This window comes from Crocodylus siamensis, chromosome 9 (assembly GCF_052110815.1).
Source record: "Crocodylus siamensis isolate JL-2025a chromosome 9, ASM5211081v1, whole genome shotgun sequence".
Classification (NCBI taxonomy): domain Eukaryota; kingdom Metazoa; phylum Chordata; order Crocodylia; family Crocodylidae; genus Crocodylus; species Crocodylus siamensis.
Window position 1 is genome coordinate 15,654,334 of NC_143403.1, and position 6,675 is coordinate 15,661,008.

The following is a 6,675-nucleotide window of genomic DNA, read 5'->3' on the forward strand; positions in this document are numbered from 1 at the left end:
ATCAACCAATTGCTTTACTGTCAGAATTTTAACATGTCCTCGCTATTTATGATGATGGGAAGGCCAATTCTCACCATATATATTGTAGGCTGCAGGACCATTTATTCACAGGGTGAGAAGCCATTGTGTGTCCATTCTTCTTCAATCACTGGCAACTACATAGCACAAGTTAAGTCCAGAAGGATCCACAGAACATCTTTACTGCTCCCCCTACATACATCAAACCACAAAATACATAACACCAGTAACAAACTTGAGACCATTAGGGCACATCTAAACATACTAAAGCACAGCCCAGTAACTGTCTGTACTGCGCTGTGTGCATGGCGCACAGTTAGTTTTAGCTGCTACTTCGACATAGTGGAACGGGGGAGCGCACTACTACAGTGATGTAGCTGCCGGTCACATGTAGACTCACATGATCGCTATGTCACCATAGCATGTCATATGGCAACATAGTGCATCGCTACAGCAATGTAGGGTGACATGTAGATGCACCCTTAAAAAACACAGTCCGAACATCTCAAGAACTACAAGGGGCTACAAAAAGAAAGTGTGTCCACCCTTGAAACCAACTTTCGTGTCCTCCCGATGGAAGCATCTCCTGCTGTTTTGTAAAGCTATATGTAAATACATGAATTATCATTTGAAAAGAATTTGGTCATCCTCAGAAGTGTTACAACAGAAAAGCACCACATGGGTGACATCTCACACACCCAATCAAGAAAACCAGGATCAAGACAGCAAACATTTCTGCCTATTCATAGCTAACCTTGTTAAGAACAGAGTACTTCAAACAGCAACCTACCCATGTGGACTTCTTACAGAAACCACATGCAGAAAATTAACACAAATACGTACATTATGGGAAAAGAATGAGTCAGAGGCTAACTCAAACCATAGAAGTGTCATGGTTTTACTTTTAAGAACATTTTACAGTAATGTTTTACCCCTCTGCTGTATTGTCTGATGGGCAGGGCCAGATTGTAATTGTGAAATCCTCATGGCATGGAGGTCAAAGCTAGTCTGCTAATGCACTTCTAGCTTCCTCATTGTTCAAGGGGGGACCTCTCCCTTCAGCTACTACCTGTCCAGTGCCAACTTTTAGGCCTCAGTGCTGACTACAGATGAGAGCTTATGTGAATGGTACTCCTCAAATGCCAGCTAGAAGTAACTGGTTGTGGCTGGAAGGCATACAGAATATTTTCAATAAATGTGAACTAAATGCCAGGCAGCACTGACTGTACTATGAAAAAGGGACTAGTTAATTTTCATTTTCCCTGGTATTGCTGGGCCATCTTGGAGACTGGCACCCACAGGAAAGAGTGCAGGTAGCTGTATTTGGGAGCCAGTCCAGCACAGGAGGGCAGCAGTGTGCCAGGCAATACCGCACGAAGGCAACTTGGACCTCAGTGGTGTTTGGAGTTGCAGCTATCCCTGTCCCCTGTCACTGATTGCAGTATAGCTATTAGCTATTTTCCAATGCACAAATTAGCCCATTCACTTTAGAGAAAAAAGCAACAAGTGGAGAGTGCAAGGTAGCAAGGAACAAGAAAAGGGAGGAAACAAGGCAGTGCTGAAAGCTCAGGAGGTCTGTTTGCTGCTCACCACATGTTTGCTGCTCAGCTGTTCCACCATTGTAACCACCTGTTCAGTGCCAACAGCAACCAGTGGCAAGATCTGTTAGGAAACGTGCTGGTGGCTGCTGGCACCTGCCTAACCTAATCAGCACTGATTCACCAGGGATTTGCTACCCAAACATGCTTACTTGTGCTTCAATCCCAGGAATCAGCAGTATATTGTGGTTACGTGGGTGTCTGGATATATCTCAAGAATGGAGCAAATCCTTACTTAAAGCAGTCATCATTGCTGCCTCCACAACTTTGAGACTACAGGGATTTTTGAGTGGCATGGAGTCTGGGAATATGGCTTTATTAGTCTTTCCACATGACCTATAATATGTCCTTTACTGGTTGCTTTAGTAATTGAACTTTTGACATACAGCACATAAACAAAACCAGAAATCAAGCGCATAATTATAAGGGTGTTGTATACCCAGAAAAAATACCGTTACGTATATACCACGGCCATGTTCCTTTCACTTGGTCAGTTCTCTCCTGCTCTTGGTGCAGGCTTTGCAGGATATAGACTTTCCCAGTTATTTAATGTATTCATACCATTTCCCCATCGATCCCATCCTCTAGCATTCTCTTAAAGTCTCCTTTTTGTGCCATGGCCAGTTCCTTGTCCCCACTGGCCTTTTTTTTTTTTTTTTTTTTTTTATAATTATGCTTGTGGATTCAGAACTTTGGTCTGCATCTTCCCCAAATTTTGTTTAGGGATCATCACTGAATGTCACCGTAGGATTTTTGGGAGGAGGAAAGTACAGTCTTTTTAAAGAGCTGGGGGGGAGAGCACTATAAACACACTCACCCTCCCCAGCCAAAATCTTCAAGCAAGCTAGTCATTCAGAGTTGAGCTATAGTTTACATAGTGTAGGTTCAAATATATCCCACAGGGGAGTTATAAAGCGGGAGGCCAGGAAAGAGAGAACCAGTTTACCATGGAGCGGGCACCCGGTCAACAAGCATAAGACGCTACTTTTCTGGAGTGGAGACTCAAACGAGGCCTGGGAGAAAATATTGTTCACCTGCCACACCAAGACAAGGGCAGCACAGAGGCCCTGAACATTTTTAAAGGCCACTGGGTTCATGTAGTTTTTTGACACCCAAAAAAAAAAATGGACCAGTGTTTGAAGCCAGCACAAGACAGAGGCTATGCAGAAGCCCATTCTCATTTTAAAAATATTGCTTCTTCTACCCTGTTTGTCACCTTTTGTCTTCTGATAGTATTGCTTCAATTGAAAAATGGCTCAGCCTGTCCATCAAGCACTTTCGATAACACATGCCATGCACTGTTGCACTGGTATGTCTTGTGACTGCCGCCGTGTAAGAGAAAGCATATCAGGAGTAACTACAGAACACAAGACTTCACTTTTCCTTCTGCAGTGTAACGCCGTGTGCAGCAGTGTATGCAAACCTTGCAGCATGCACTCGAGGTGGGTAGCGACACTGGCAGTTGTAATACAATAAATTGCAGCTAGCAACACATTTAAGAAAAGAATCTCAAAAGCCTGCATAATGGCTGAAAGCTCTTCAGAAAACCTGACTTGTCTGCACCTGTAAGCACCTTGCAGTACAATTCCCACGTTGGCTAAGGCAGCTCAAGTGGGTACATGCACCAAAGCTACACATGGAGTCTCTTTTCAACACTGCCACTTACCCAAAATAATGGATTGGTTTTCTTTAACTGAAAACATCCAAATGATCCAGCCACGGGAGGCTACAGTGAAATGAAGTGAATTAAGATGCTCCTTTCTAACGATGTGGCAGTCCACAGCAATCGTAAATGGACAGAGCTGCACTGAAGTCGGGTGACCTGCAGCAGTGTAGCGAGGAGGTAAGTCAGTGTCACACCATGGGACTGCTGTGGTGTACATCAGCACAGATTTTACTCCATAAGGAGCAGAGCAACGGTTCCCAATCTGTGCTACAGATACCGCCAGTGGTACTCAGTGGTACACATTAACAGATTTATCATAATTACTTTATACAACAAACATTTGCTGGTGGTACTTAAGGTTGTATCGTTTTAAATTGGAGGCGTGCATGCTGTCAAGAGTTTGGGAACCGCTGGAGCAGACGCAACCAGTTCTCCAAACCAAGCCATTCGCCGTTGTGCTATAGGTACAGCACTGGGCCAGCAGCTGGCAGGGGAGCCAGTTTGCATTGAGGAAATGGCTGTCCTGAGACGAAAGTGAGCAAGTGCCTCACCCCACATATCCTATGGAGTAATGTTGCCACGTGATAATTTTACTAGACCTTTTTCCAGGTGTACGTTCGCTCTGGATTTGAGTACACCCCTGCTCCCCTTTTACCACAACGTCTGTTTACGATGTAGTCCGTGTGTTGTGTGTTGGCACCCTCAGTTAACCGAGCCACAACAGCTCAGTACTTTCTGCCAGCAGGTATGGGGGGGCATCAAGTTTGCACAATTTAGAATCACCGCAAAGAAGGATGAACCAAGGTCAAACACGCCAGCTATCAAGAGGGGAAATAGGGTTGAAGGGCTGCAGTAAACTCTAACATGCAGAGGTCAGTGGCCGGGTGGTTCCCGTCTCACCTAAGCACCTTTGATAGAGGTTGCCAAAGGCACCCGAACACCCGAACGAGCTGGCGGCAGGGCATGGCTAGGAAAGAAAAAGGAAAGATGCAGCTCAGGCGAGGGGGATTAGAAACACACTTAACTTGTCACCCTCTAGAAACACACTTAACTTGTCACCCTCACAGCCAAGACTGGGTTGCTAGAGAGGGTGTGGATCTCTATCCTGGCAGGTTTTTAAGGCCTGGCTGGGATGACATAGTTGGGGCTGGTCCTGCTCTGAGCAGGGGCTGGACTAGATGACCTCCTGAGGTCACTGCCCACCCTCACTTTCTCTGATTCTATAAGCTCCAGCTCCACACTTAGAAACATCTTGAAATTTATTTTCACTAACAGCTGTTGGAGAAATGGCACCTAGACAGGTCTTGGGACTTCCTGCGGGGTCCCCTCCTGAAAGCCAGAGAATTACGCTGTCTTGTTCCATTTCCACATGCCCTCACATGGGGCTACTACACCCCAGGAGGTCTCTGTTTGCCCTTGCTCTTGGGCCCCTTTCTATGGTACACAGAAGAGGGGCTTTTTGCCAGGTTCCTTACCCAGACACAAAACGGCCACTCGGGTACCAGATTAGAGAGTGGAGGGTAGAGGAGTACAAACCCATTATTGGTCAGTTGTTTCTCAGACCTTTCATCCCCTCTGTCACTGCGACAAATCTAGCATCCTCATACACATGGGCTTATATTTCACAGTAATCCAAGGCACAAGCTATTATTAATAGCAAAGGTTTTTTGAAGTTCGTTCCTTTCTTCATGAGTTTCAAAGCTCTATGTTAGGTCATTCAGAAAACAGGATTTTCAGAATTACACCTCAAAAGCAAGAGCACTAATAAGAAATGGATTTGGGCTAGGGATAGAAAAAAAGCCCTATGCTTATTACCATTTAAATATCATTTGGAAATTTCTGTTAAAGTCCTTCTCTTTTCAGCCAGCCCTTTCCATTACTCCCCTTTTTGTGTGAACAGTGCTTCCCAAACCTCCACAGCAAAAGAGCAATGGTAGGCCAACAGAAGGACAGATTTCTATGTAGCTAGCATGTTGGCTGGTGGGGTTGGGACTGTACAGCAATGGCTGAAAGATAATATCTAGGATAAAATACTCCACATAAACCCAAAGTAGGCCTGAGTTTTGATGAAGCATGCTGCATCCAGAAAAAATGCCTTGGTAACTAGGGAGCTGCACTGACTTACAATAAAGAGGCAGATGAGCAATTCAACTCACCAAAGAGTTTCATTTAAGTCTCTTCGCATTTCACTCCATAATCTAAACCAGGGGATCCTGCTAAATCAATGCTCCTAGCAACTGCCAAACGATATTTTGATACAAGATCACATGATCTAATTTAATCTCAGACTTGCTATTTCTTTGCATTAATCATCATATCTTCAAAGCCGGAGGCGTTTTTCACAGGCTGATGAGACAGATGATAGTCTGAAACCCAGCTTCCAGTGTACCACAGCAAATAATTTCCATCAGGTCCTTCCCAAATTATTTAAGGCCACATTCACATCCAAGATTTAAGCTTCAGAAGAATTAGCTCTCTGGCATATTAGCAGGTATAACCCAGGAATTTGAAGCAAAGGAGTCAATTTGCCTTTCTCTATTTCCTTTGGTCCAGACCCTTTCCTCCCGCTCTGGAGGAAGCGTAGATCCCAGTGGTGCTTGTGGGGAGTGGCAAAAGCAGGACAACCTAGATCTACTGGCTGACACCTGCTTGCAGAGGAAAGGCAAAGGAGAGAGCCCTGCAGCTCTCATTTCAACTGCATCCTTCCTGACATCTCATCCATACAGATGGCCTGCGCTGTGGCACTATGTTCCCTGCCTTCGGGAAGCACGGTTCTTGTCGTCCTTGCCTGGTTTCAGCGATCCAAGCTCTCGTCTCTCCCAGGCAACCTGGGCTACGGATTCCAGCCCCCGCCTCGTGGTGCTTTTGTTCATGTGGCAAGACGGTCCTGGTATCTCGGACTCCCTCTCACCCACTCTTCCTCCTCCATAGCGCTCCTGCATTGCCGCTTCTAAGCGGAGCCAATGCTGGCAACAGACTTTGCGCTCGGAAAGTCTGACTTGCGACATCTGACCACTAAGGTAGAGCACGAGGAACAGCACACGCGGCCTGTCTAGGACCCAATGCTTCAGCACTCGTCTCTGGTGTAGGTGGTTATATCAGGACAAGCACTTTGTGGTCTAATCCTGGACAAGCAAAATGGCTCCTAGGAAGCCAGAGGAGCCCTAGGGCTCATCTACTTTATGCCACAGGTGGAGCTGATCTCCAGCTGTCCCAAAACTGGGAGAGCACAAAAGGTAAGACATCCCCTTTGCTTCTTGCTCTCAGGCTCCTGCCTCAGGACAGCCAAGCCAGAGGATCCAGACCAGGGATGGGCAAAATGTGGCCCATGGGCCAGATGCGGCCCGCCAGGCCATTCTATCCATCCAGCCCATGGGGCCCCCCAAAAATTTA